Genomic DNA, 13,667 nt, shown 5'->3' with positions numbered 1-13,667 from the left:
AAATGAGTGAAGTAGCTGGACCAAGTAAAAAGGCAAAAACATATCACTTCCATACGGAATGGGAGGTGGACTTTTTTTTCACAATGTCTTTTTCGAAGTGCGTTTGCCTGGCTAACCTGGCTATCAGCAGCTACTGTCCGGACTATGCATCCCTGGCTGATTCAATTCAGTGCAAGTCATCAAAGTAAACTCAGGTAATTACAAAAAATGTTAATAGTTAATTATGTGTGTTTTGCAATATTGGCTCATTTGGTTATGTAAGGTACATCAACATACATTGTACATACAAATAGTCCTCAATACATTTGAAAATAAATAGATGTTTTGCATTTTTGTAGTGGGTAGATCATTTTGACTCGGTCATTTTAAAAGTAGCTCGCATGCTGAAAAAGTGTGAGCACCCCTGATCTAGAGGAAGACTTTGCTGCACAGCCACACTGGGACTGTCACATTCGGCTTCCGAACTATTGCCTTTGTGCCTTCATTCATATCCACGTCTGCTTGCTAACTGATAGCACTCATGTAGACCTGCTACTCGTGCAAAGAGGCTTAATAGCTGACAGGATGCTCACTTTCTTCTGTTTTTATTTTGTATGGAGCCAATGCCTCGGACAAAGTCAGCTGGGATAGGTTCCAACATACCCTCACAACCCTAGTGAGGATAAGCGGCATAGAAAATTTATTGATGGATGGATGGAGCCAGTGCGTTCAGAAGTCATGAGAACAGATTCTTAAAATATTATGAGGAAACATGTCATTTTAGTGCCACTGGTGGACAACTGGTAAGCATGTTGGCCACACAGTCGGGAGATTGGGTTCGAATCTCGGCTTGGGCATGTTCTTATATAATAATATAAATCCATCCATTTTCTATACCACTTATCCTGACAAGGGTCACGTGGCGTGCTGGAGCCTAACCCAGCTGTCCTCAGGCGAGAGGCGGTGTACACCCTGGACTGGTCGCCAGCCAAACAACCATTCACACTCACATTCATACCTATGGACAATTATACATGTCATTTAATATAAAAAGAATTGAGGACGTGTTTGTTTTATAATTTTTTTTCTGTTTTCTAACAGGTTGACAACAAAGGATTGGAAAACCAAACTGCAGTCTTCCCAACTACGCAACAGTGAGTTGAGAATGTCCACGTTTCAGATGTTATTTTTATGCAGAATGGGCCCACACAGTATGACTTACAAATGAAGCAGTGGGATAATGAGCAGCTCAAATAACTTGCACGACTTGAGATATATTTGGGACTGTTGCCATATATGAGAGGACAGAAATGACTAATGAGTACCAAAACAAATCTGTAAAAATTGAGCACACTGCAGAGTTTGTTTGTATTGTTGTTGCAGATATGGGGGATATGGGTCATTTTTTATGTTAATGCTCACTTGACATCCTGAGGAACACAAAACAGATTAAATCTTACTTTCATTATATAAAATAAAGTGTTTTTAAGACTGTTTTGATAACTGTTCTGATCTAATATTAATGTTTGTATAAATGAAAAAAATGGTGCATTAGTATTTAGGCTTTGCATTTGGCATCAGCTCATCTGCTCTTGGGGTGTGGTGGTGCCTTGTTTGATGGATTGGATTGGGTCACTCTCACAAAGACAGGAAGTCCTACACACAGCAGACATGCTTGTTCTCAATGCTGCATCAGCGTTTTCAAGCAAGTATCGGCTGATATCGATACTGTCACTGATATTGGCATATCAGAGCAGCCCTAGTCTTCGTTCTTCAACAGTGCTATACACCTTTACCTGTTACCAAAGCATGAATCTGTTTTTTCTCTCTTTCCACATTCACGATGTGCACTGCACCTTTTCTTTTTTTCCCCTTCTAGATGGGTACATTTCATAACTCTGCTTCAGCAAGGTTATTTTTAGACTGGCTAAAATATCAGGGGACCCTCAGGCTTCCCTATCCCTTTTTGTCACTCTTCGCTTTGTTGCTCACTTGAATTCCAAACCTTCAACTCTACTTTGTCAGGATGAATTCTACACCGTGGGAATCCATTTATCCATTTACTGTATGTAATCGTGTCACCAATCTGTCTGCTTCCTTTTGACTCATTTACATAGTTATTTGAGATGGTTATTTAATGAATGTTTAAGTGCACACCCAGTACACATGAGAACAGTCATTCACCACCTCGTCTTGCAACCTGAAAAAAAACCACTCGTTTAAAGTGCATGCATGCAGTCTTAACTTGAATGACTCTCAGGAAAGAGTAGACCACCGGCAAAGCCAACAATTTGATTGTAAAATTATGACATGCTGTGTGATACCATTCCCAAGCAAAGTGGATTGTGCCACAAACAGCAGTCATTTTACACAGCAACTTCTTCTCTACTAAGTGGGTTACTGCCCCGATACAGACAAAGGAAACTGATCGTATCAATAGCTGTGTGTTGATTGTGACCACAAACCGTTGACATTCACTTGAATGTCATTTGCGGACAAAATGCAGTGTACCATCTGTTACCTCTAGATATGGCAAGTAGATTCTATTTGAATTTAGGCCAGGCTGTGAGGTGCTTATAAAATGACAATGTTGGAGGGATCAATATTTTTCTAATGAGCTTTCTTGAAACCATGTCTCGCCACCAATGGACTTTCAAGTAAACTGTGAGGATGACATGCCTGCCTTAATTTATGTCTCTGTGGCAGCACAGCAAACAAGCTGGGTGAGCTGACTGGCTTGTCACCATTGTAGTAAACAGTCATTACAGTAATGTGGTGGAGAAATATCAACAAGTATAGAAAAAAATAAACAATCGACAATTTCAAGAGCACAAGAAGATTACAAGAATTTACTGCCATTACAGCCATTAGTGCCATTATGAGCAGCACTACATCACCAGTGATTCAACAGTATACTCCAGATGCATAAAGAAGTAGACCCGTTTTCCTCATAGCTACTGTTGCTGACTGTTGTTCTGTTTGAGTAATATCACTTAATTAAGCATTTTCTAACATTCCACACTCGAAATGGTCCGTGCAAATATCGGATTGGTATTGGCCGATATTCAAGGCAGCAATATCAGTATCGTATCCAAAGTATAAAGGTTGGTCATATCAGGACACCCCTAGCAACGATGTCATAAACGTTGGGTCGGTACCGCAAACACTGCATCACATGTTCCTACAGCAATGGCACTGGTGCACATCCGGATAAATTTGGGTATTAGTGTTTTTGTTTTTTTGCCCCTTTTTAAAAAGTGAATACCTTCTGTTTTGCGACTTGGATATATGGGTACTGTTGGCTGGATCTCAATTTGCTTACTTCCATATTTGCATTTAGTCTGTTGAGTGCATAAGTGTGCTCGACTGTTGCTGTCAAAATGCCCAAAATGATGAATGATCGACACTTAACACCCTCAATAGTGGCTAGCTTAGCTGCATAGCGGAAGTGGAGAGACTAATGTAAAAAAAATAGCAGCTGCTGAGGAGAAACTCATAGTGGTGGAACATAATGAACAGAAGAAAAAGGAGAAAGCAGACAAATATTCTAATTTATTTCTGGTTAGTGCACAATGACAATCATTGATTTGGGACATCACTGTTAAAATCTGCACACTCAGGTTAGAACACCTGAGTTGTTAATAATTCAAAAACGAAAGCAGCACAAACTTTAATTTTACCTGCACAAAACAGCACAAACATAGCACAAACAAATGAGACTATTTGACCAGAGTTTTGAGTGAGGTGGGGGGGGGGGGGGGGGGCTCATTTTTGTCATTAAGCCATTCTAAAAGCACAGATAAAAAAACAGAATGTACTAAAAGGAAGAAAATACATTTTGCTATTGGAAATAATGTAAATCCAATGTTACCAGACACAAAACATTAACATCAGCCCAATTTTAGAGAATTATATTTCTACATCCAAAAAATAAAGATGATTATATAAATGATGAGTTAGATGGATAAATGAACATTAGCATTACCTTGGCCTTTTAGGATAGGCCGGTAGAGCTGAATACTGGCTCATTTGAACTTTTTTGCAGCAGTTAAGCAGACATAATTTTGTATGTGTTTTACGAACAAATAAACTACCCCTACACACACATAATTAAGATGATCAAAGGATTTCCTGGACGGAATCTTTGTCGTGTCACAACTCGAAAGGAACCACTGTTCATTCTTCACTAGTTTGTTAGGCATTCTCTTTTTGCCACATGAAAATTGAGATATCCTCCTAAAACCAGAGCGTATGAAAACCGACTTACCATCCTATTTGATTTGAGACACAGCCATTTTCTTATTCTTATGAAATATTCTTATTCTAGTTTTACTAGTTTGTTGATGGTGGTACAATGAGAACCGGTGGCCAAATATACTGTGTCATGTTTTTTTTGGCCCCCTTTTCAGATTTTGAGCAGCTTATGTTTTGTGTCACCACCCAGTCAGCGTTGTTCACAGCACTGTCAGCACATAGAGTTAGTATTTATAGAATTTGTATGTTATTTCACGCTTGGCACCCACACTCCCCTGCGCTGTCCTTTTTATCAGCACTATCTGCCACAGCAAGTTCCTTGGTTCCATCCACTCATCCATCAAGCCATCCCAGTGACCAGAAAGGACACAGATGGATCCACTATCAAAGCCCACATTTGTTTTGGAACCTGGATGTGGGAGTGGTGGCCAGATGCAAAAACAATGTCGTCATTCAGGCGAAGCCGTGTTTCAGCCTGCTGTCACTGACTTTGTAGATTCATTCCCAGTGGAGTCAGTCAACTTACTGTTTCCATGACATCTGTTTTAACTGTTGAACCTGTAGGGTGATTAGTCATTGTATCAAAACAATAGCAAAGCTGCATTTATGTATCCATTTTAATTACGCTTCTTAAAGTTTCTTAAATAAATCACAATATTTGAGTGCTGACACGTTGTGTGCACTATTATAATAAAAATAATTGCATGGTAGGCTGCTGTTTGGAATGTGCCAGTCATCGTGTAGATGGAAGATTCTCCTCAGCTTACCACTCAGAGAAGAGAAGGCGGAGCTGTTGCTACAACAGTTACAGCAAATACCTCCTCAACCAACACCGGCTGCATAATGTTCCATTTCTTACACCGCCGGCTATAAGTGGACATTGGCCAGGTTACAATAATTGATCCTCATGTAAAGTCCAAACAATACATTTTTTTTTAACTACAGTCCATCTGTGTGCTTATGCAACTTGTTTATTAGTCAAGCTGATAATTCACATTCCCATAACATGAATCCTCAGATCAAGTCAGCCAAGCCAAATGTTGTATTATATCCAAGGGTAGTATACTTTAACTGGTTTCAGGGCTGAATTGATGTAATTATTTTACTTTTTTGTCTCACAAACATGTACTTTGTCTCCTTCTAATCAACTAGCACACACACACACAATTTTCCTCACAACCCCCCGCTGTCAACACCATTAATGCACCCCGACAACCCCATTCCTTCAGGCCAGTAGGAGAGAAAGGTTGTGATTTGATCTTTTTCACCTTGATCAGATTACGCATTGGAATTAGTATAATTACAGCTTTTGCTGATTAATGGGCAGGCTATAATTAGCCCGTTGGATACAGGGGAAGTGTGTGTGTGTGTGTGTGTGTGTGTGTGTGTGTGTGTGTGTGTGTGTGTGTGTGTGTGTATGTGTGTAAGTGCAATGAAAGAAAGACGCGAGAGAAAAAGAGATGTGCTGTAAATTCTCGTGTGGCTTCTCGTAATTATGTTGAAGAACTGTAAATAATTAGTGAAATTGGTTTCTTGAATATGATCAAATAAAATAGTTCAATTATTCTGTCAACATTATGTGCATACAGGAAATAAAAAAATAAGCAGGGACAATGTCAATGTCTAGCATTTTTATTGTATGTAATTAGGGCTGTTTTAATCAGATTAATCAGTTTTCAAATCAATCACGATAAATCACCGATGTCATCTATGCCCATTTTAGCCATATTTTATTAAAATAAAGATAAACAGGATTATACATATATACATATTTAACAGCACCGTGTCTCTGTTTGTCAGTATGTTGTCGATACCGTAACATAAAATACAGCGAAATTTCATATGCTGAGGCACTGCAGTATGAGAAACGGGGAGCGGCGGTGGGTGGGTGGGGTGTATGGTTGTTGGGTGGAAGGTGCTTGTCGCTGCCACAGATAGGAAAAGTCAGCATTTATTGTATTTTTTTATAGCAGCAGTACCAGCGAGAGCTACGTTTAGCATCAAATCAAATGCATTAAAGATATTTTTATGTGCTGCTGAATGAATTATTGAGTTTGACTGTCAAGATGGAGGATTATTTATCCAAGCTCAACAGAAGGTGATCAAACATCCGACTTTTACAACAAAGGATCAGGGCTTTTCCTGGAGAAGAAGAGGGTGCATGTGCGTCGTATGTAAATAAAAGGTATAACGATTTAATTAAAAAAATAAACAAATGGGACTCAGACATATTTCAAATGTTTAACAAGAGTTAATTATTTTCTTTTTCCACTTATCCTCCTGAGCAATTTATATTAATATAAAAAAAAACTGTCCCACCGGCTCAGTCGTGCACAGTTGAATATTGAGGTGTTTTTGCTGTAGAGTAGCTTTTGTTGTTATTTTTTATGGAGTAGTATCAGATATATATTGGTTATATCAACTTTACTATGGCAGTGAGAGGAAGAGAATACTTTTTATGTGATTGGTGTTGCCTACTTAAGGCCGATGAATGAAATAAAAGCATTATTTTCAGTCTATATTTTAATTCAACTTTGAACACAAAAATTAAGTTTTGGGTGTTAAAATACAGCTTTTTGGTATGTTTCTACCTACCAGGGATGTGCTCAGGCATCGTGCCACATTAAAACCTCTGGTCTGGTTCCGCCACTCCAGTATTTGCCCTGAGCTCGACCCAAGGTCAGCAGAATGAGAGTGGAGAATGCTAAGAGCTCAGACTGTCAGGTGGTTCAGGCAGAGAGGTTTACCAACATACATCTGCATAGCCACAGTGGCTGGCATCCATTACAAATCCATCGACCCATCCACTTTCTATACCGCTTGTCCTCAGTTGGGTCGCCAGTAAACTGAAGCCAACCCCAGCTCTTGGGCGAGAGACGGGGTGCACTCCGGACTGGTTGCCAGCCAATCACAGGGCACATTCGTTACACTCTCTGTATACTTGAGGAATATTTATTTATTTTAGTTTCTGTAGCTTTCTCTCTTTGTCTCCCCCTGGTACACTTTACACCATAAAAATGATTATCTTCCCTTTGGGAACAATGTGACCAGATTGCATTGTACAGCACATTTACATTGATTGTCTTGTGTTCACTATTTTCTTTTGACATGTAATGGTCATGCATGTATGTTATAGCACCCAAGTGATCTTTTTTTTTTTTTAGCAAATACTGTCGCTTTGGTATATTTCCAGGTGTCTGCATTGTTGCTATGTGGCCTTATATGTTTGCTAATTGAGTGTGACAGCATGTACTTTTCTATCAAAGTTAATGGATGGCTGATTTTAATGGTTTTTTTTCCATTCCTGCACGCCACATTGCACAAGCAAATTATATAAATATGTGCATTTACAATTTGGAGACCCTCGACAATTGCAGGAAAACTGATTTTGCAATGCTCACAATTGCATTTTCATGAGGCACAAACTTATTTGCATAATAGCTGTGCTTCTGTAACCTGTGACGAAATGTACACATGCTCTCATTTTATGAAACGCATTCCAACCTAATCAGAATTATGGTGTGAAATAGGCCTTAATTATTAGTGCACTCAGGGACTCTTGGAAAGCATTTACAAAAGGATGGTGACAAATTCAAAGATGACTCGCGGTGTTGGGTGTGAAAAGGGTGATAAGACATTGAACTGCAGTGTTTTAAATATTAATAGCAATATAGTGTATGCCAGTTGTTGTGCATGCGTGAGCTATTTTTGTGCTCTCAACAAACAGCAGCAAACAAGTGTAGCCGAGCAGGATGGAAGAGCAAGCGGATGGACACAATGAATACGATTATGCATCCATTCTGACCACGTAGCACGACAGTTATGTTTAAGCTTGGATAATCCCGATGCAAAGTATAATATTGCTGCTTCTTGAACATGTGGGTGGCCCTGTTTCTTTTTCTTCTCCATTCCTAGCTCACTCTCACTTGAAACAGCAGTATACTCATTTTACTTTACTCATTCTTACTACATTTTTTTCTGATAAAGCACGAGCTATAAAGTAGCGTTGTCGCCATTGAGGGGAAACCCAAATGTTTTGCAGCTCTGATGTTATGGTTTACTGCTCAGGATTGTGAGTAGTGCTTGTAAATTGATGAAACATAATGGATGAGATGAATGAGCCAAGGTGGGGCATGACTTTTTAAAGGAGATAACTCAATGGTTAAAGTCATCTTAACCCTAAAATACAGCTATGATTTTAATCGGGACCATTGCACCCAAATTTGCACTAATGAGGTAGACGTAGCATACATGCACTAATGGCATACGCCTCTCATGCTATAGATCATTTGAAATAGGGCCCATCTTTTACTTGACAGCATGGTCTTTATGCCATAGGTCCGTGCTCTAACGTCTCAGCCTCGTGTGAACCATTTTCTTAATTAATTCCCACAAGTGACCAAACATTACCTTGAAAGGATAATATCTGCAGATGACCTTTGATCTTGGAACCAAGCTGATCTGGTCAAAGCACCACAAGGCCTTTTTCAAAGCATTCAACACCCTCAAATACCTGTCTGTATGTCCGTGAGCAGCCTTGAAGAATTACATCAGCTTTAGGATTGTCGTCATTTTTGTGTCTCAATATTTACCGTAGGGCAGTGCTTCTCAAATAGTCAGGGAAGTAGTCTTTCACAGTCAGTGTTGTTGACATAACAGGTTCTCAATAAAGACTCCAGCTCAGTTCTATTTCAGAGCCTTTACTTTTAAGCGCTATAAAACTGAACATATAGAAGTAAAGTATTAGGGATGTCCTTTTCTTCTTTAATAAGAAGCTTTTTTTATTTTTACAAACAATGAATATGAAATGAAAATACCTCTTTATAGCATTAAAAATAATGGAAGCCACAGAGTTTTTGTCCCAAATAATACACATCTTCCAATTCTTCCCACAAATCTATTTGAACCATTTCTTTTTCATCTAACCAGTATGTTGTATTTGGATCATAATTTGTAGTAATCCCTTGCCATTTTGTGCTTTGAATTTAGTGGCTTCACTCATCAGGAGTTTTCAAAAATATATTAACTAATTCAATACCAAAGACGTAGTTGTATGTTTTTTTTTTTTAATACCTGGATGCCCAATCCCAATAGTGTATTTGTACATCGTTTTTTTTGCACAAGCAAAAAGAGGTGATGACTCAACTGTCCACTAATGTATTTCACTTCAGAGCAGTTTTAAGACATAAAAACGGCCACAAGGTGGAGATCATTCATTAATTCATTTTCTACCGCTTATCCTCACGATGGTCGCGGGCGTGCTAGAGCCTATCCCAGCTGTCTTCCGGCAAGAGGCAGGGTACACCCTGGACTGGTCGCCAGCCAATCACAGGGCACACTCACACTCACATTCATACCTATGAACAAAATTGGAGTCGCCAATTAACCTAGCATGTTTTTGGAATGTGGGAGGAAACCGAAGTACCCGGAGAAAACCCACGCATGCACGGGGAGAACATGCAAACTCCACACAGATTTCTGAGGGGGGAATCGAACCCAAATCTCCTAGCTGTGTGGCCTGCACGCCAACCACACTGTGCAGCCAGGTGGAGATCATGTGGATGGTAAAATCACTCATGACAGGAAGGAGGACGTAAGAGAGTGCGGGTTCTTCCTTGGCCATTCAGAACGCAGAACACAATGCGTGGTCACATGCTGTAAAGAAAAAAAACAACAAAAAAAACATGCAAAATCCGGTAGACGGCGAGGCCACCAAAGGTGAATTAACCGCAATCCAGCAAGGGAAGACTTTATACCGTATATCCTTGACATAAAGAATGTTGACCTTTTAATACACAACATAGCGGTTCTTCGACATGTTGGCGCCAGTCTTCACACTGCTGTGCCATACTGCCTCAGCAAGGTATCCTCAAGCTGGCACAGTTAAAATTAGCACTGATGAGTCACTCATTAGCAGCTCTGTGTATGTTGGCAGGCTGTTGTGAACTGCTTTGCTTTTTCAGTTTAGCAAAGTTTTTCACAGTTTTCAGTCCTGTGATTTATTTATGAAACAATGTGTTGAAGACCAAAAAAATATTAGCATGATGAGCAGGAGGTTTAATTAAGGTCCTAATTATTTTTCACAGCTTGCAACATATACCAAATCATACACATGCAGGTTTTCATGAAATATCAATGACATAATGAAAAACTTTTACAGCTTTATTGTGACAAGGTTTATTGAGACTGTACTGTCTTTCTGTCCAGTCCAGAGTGTACTCAACTCTGACCCGAAGTCAGCTGGGATAGGCTCCAGCATACCCACAAGGTATAAGAAAATGGATGGATGTCCTTTTTGTCAGGGGTCACTATGGCTTTTGTTGAATTAAACTTGAAACAGCTTTAGAGGACACATGATCAATTGCCTGATTCTGTCGCTGTCTGTTTTGGCTTCTTTGCACCTCTCCAAAGGCCCCAATGCACAAACACGACTGATGAGTATGGCCACTCTACAAAAAGAAAGTCAAACCAATTTCCACATTCACGTAGCACAGGGAAAATGAAGACAAAAGTCAAAGCCAAATATGCATGCAAAATTTTCTTAAAATGTAACCATTTAAACAATATGCAAAAGCAAGAAGGAAGGGGAAAAACCTGGGCTTTCGCTGTGTGTATGTGTTGTCCTTTTCAAATTATATTAACACAAATGAGGTTGATGTATGAAAATAGACTATTTAGAAGAAAATCAAAGTCATTCTATGTAAAGTTGTCTGTTCAGCAGCGGTCGTGGGCACCCCCATGTTGTCAGAATGGTACATCTTGTTACATGACATTTTCATATGATCTATGAGTGCGACTGATCACATTCATAGGACTCGAATCATCACGTACTTTAATATTATAAGACGGTAGTTCTCAACATGTTTGGCTACAGGACAGGCCATCACCCTTTTAATGTCAAGCAGTGACCCAAATAATTTAATGAACATTTGCCTCCTGCCTATGTCAAAATGTATATGTGGTCCATTTTATTGTCCATGGAGGAACATCGGCCAAGATGGTCCATGGAAAAGCCGGCTAGTATGAGTTAGCCGGTAGGCTAGCCGGGAACCCTCTGTTTCCTCTCACACTGCCTGCGGCGTTTCCTCTGCAGTAGCTGTGCAGTAGTGGGGGTTGAGGCTGAGGTGGGCCGCAGAGGGATGCCTAGCTTCTGTAGTTCCCTGGCATCCTCAGGTTGTAAAGTCCACAAAGAGCTGATGCCAATTTCTAACAGCAACTTCCAACAGCACACGTATTTTGGTGAATGGGCAAACATGTAAACACATTACCCCTTTAGAAGATTATTTTTGTATGATTTCTTAGGTTAGCAAATCTGTGCTACATCAACATAATAAAGTCTGATCATTTAGGGCAGGGGTCTCAAACTCAATTTACTTGGGGGCCACTGGAGCTCGGGTCTGGGTGAGACTGGGCCGCATCAGGTTTTCCAAAAAATAGAAATAAAAAAGCAAAAAAACAAAAAAATTTAAAAAAACGTTGCTTTGGTTCCAATTTTCTACAAGAAAAGCTCTGATAAAACATTCCACTGTTCTCAAATATCTTACTTTTTATTTTTCTACACAAAATAAGATGAAAAATAAATAAACAAATCAAGAATAAAGAAAATCAATCAATCAGTAATAAATAAATAAATATTATAATAATAATAAAACGGCAAATAATAAAAAGTTAAGAAACCACATATAGTTGGTGGGTAGACAAATTATTTTTTTCAGATTAAAATTAACAAAGCATTATTAGAGCCCTGTAGACATGACAAAACACGACTATAGTCACATTTATACTTTTTTTTATTTACAACATATTGCGCAACTGCAGGGTCTTGAGACACATGCTAACTTGCAAACTAGAGAGCTAGCGACCTACACGGTAGCCTTCAAGTTATTTCCTTTAAACTTAAATAGCCAAAAACTTACCACTTCCACAAGGATAGGGAGAATAACTATTCTATAACTAACTAAACAGTTATTTAACCCTTAACATGAACATTAATCAAATGTAATAATTTTTTCTGGGTACATGAAGCCATACAGCATCCATATCAAACTTGCGCGGGCCGCACAAACATTAAACTTTCATATCAAGGCGGGGGCCTCAAACTAGTGTCCTAGTGCGGGCCACATTTGGCCCACGGGCCGCGTGTTTGAGACCCCTGATTTAGGGGAGCAGTGCAGGCACAAGCATAAATACAACATGGGAACTATTGGGAACTACAACATGTAGTTGACACAGCAATGCCAGAAACCAGTCTTCCTTATTACAAGCTAGTGTACTGTCAAAATAATTAGCGGTTAGTTTTAGGTCCTTTTTACCTTTTGTTAAACCTAAAGAGCTATAGACTCTTGCGTTTTTTTGGCATTAGCCATTCAAGTAGCCTCCAGCATAGATTATTTTAAGCATTACAACATTTAATTCCATATGATGCAAATCTGCTACAAATGGTTCAATTTGCAATGAAAGAAAGAAAAGCAGATACTGTCCAGTGATGTCAGAATGCCGGTTGTTCCTTTAAGAGAAAACATCTAAAATATTAAAGGGCATTTTTCCTGTGTATTCACCCTCTAGCCATTATAGGTTTTGCTTTTTAAAACATATGTACTGTACTGCATGCATGGCGTGATGAGGTTGAATTCTGGTGCATTCATGACTGCTCAGTCAATATCTGAAAAATTGATGGGGTACAACGACAAATGGCCTCTCCTTGAATGCTGCATGCGGAAAATGACAGCAATTTGATGGCATGTTTTAGTGCACTTCTAAGCAGTCAGATGGCATTATGTTCTGTTGGTTGACTGTTGACATGGTCATACATACTATAGAACCCGTGATGATGGATTTTTCCTGTTTATCACGTAAAAAGGGGTGTTCCAAATGTACCATTTTTTAACCCGCTCAGTGCACCTTGTTTTTGAGTGTACTGTGTTTACGGCATCATGTTAAAATAAGTGGATGTTGATGCACTGAATGGAGGAAGGAAGGAAGGAAGGAAGGAAGAAAGGATGGAAGAGAGGTCCTGAGTTTGACCACAGAATCAACAATCATCCCGGATGTAAGCTGCTTTTTAACAATACAGCGCTAGCTGTGTTGCATTATTTTCTTGTTACTGCCATGTGTTAGCACTAACAAGAACCTTAAGAGCAAAATCAGACCTGGCAGCCCGTGACCTCACTGTCTGCTCACGTCAAATACTTGCTTTTTTCTGCCGTCTGCTGCTGCTCATCTTCTTAGATGCAAATATGTGCCATTATGGGTTTTCAACTCTGCGATGTCCTTCTCTTGTACGTGTGGCTGATCATTTATCCTTTTTTAAAATTGTTTTTTTTATTTTTGTATGCCTCTCTGCCTCTTTTGCTATTATGTCATCATTCGTGTGTGTGTGTGTGTGTGTGTGTGAGAGAAAGAGAGACCCATTCCCATGATAGAAAACTGGTTAT

General features: G+C 39.4%; 1 protein-coding gene across 2 annotated transcripts in view; it reads left to right on the top strand.

The window, feature by feature from the left end:
• adarb1b (adenosine deaminase RNA specific B1b) overlaps nucleotides 1-13,667 on the top strand; it is a 100,578-nt gene that overhangs the window by 28,387 nt on the left and 58,524 nt on the right. The window contains exon 2 of one of the 2 annotated variants that reach the window (XM_058081179.2): nucleotides 1,081-1,133. The exons of the other annotated variant lie outside the window; for it this stretch is intronic. The gene's annotated coding sequence lies outside the window, so the exon portion shown is untranslated. The remainder of the gene's footprint in view (nucleotides 1-1,080; nucleotides 1,134-13,667) is intronic. 2 annotated transcript variants of the gene reach the window in all.

Source organism: Doryrhamphus excisus, linkage group LG12 (assembly GCF_037039965.1).
Source record: "Doryrhamphus excisus strain RoL-2023G ecotype Guam linkage group LG12, RoL_Dexc_Guam_v1.1, whole genome shotgun sequence".
NCBI lineage: Eukaryota > Metazoa > Chordata > Actinopteri > Syngnathiformes > Syngnathidae > Doryrhamphus > Doryrhamphus excisus.
This window is presented reverse-complemented; position numbering and strand designations above follow the sequence as displayed.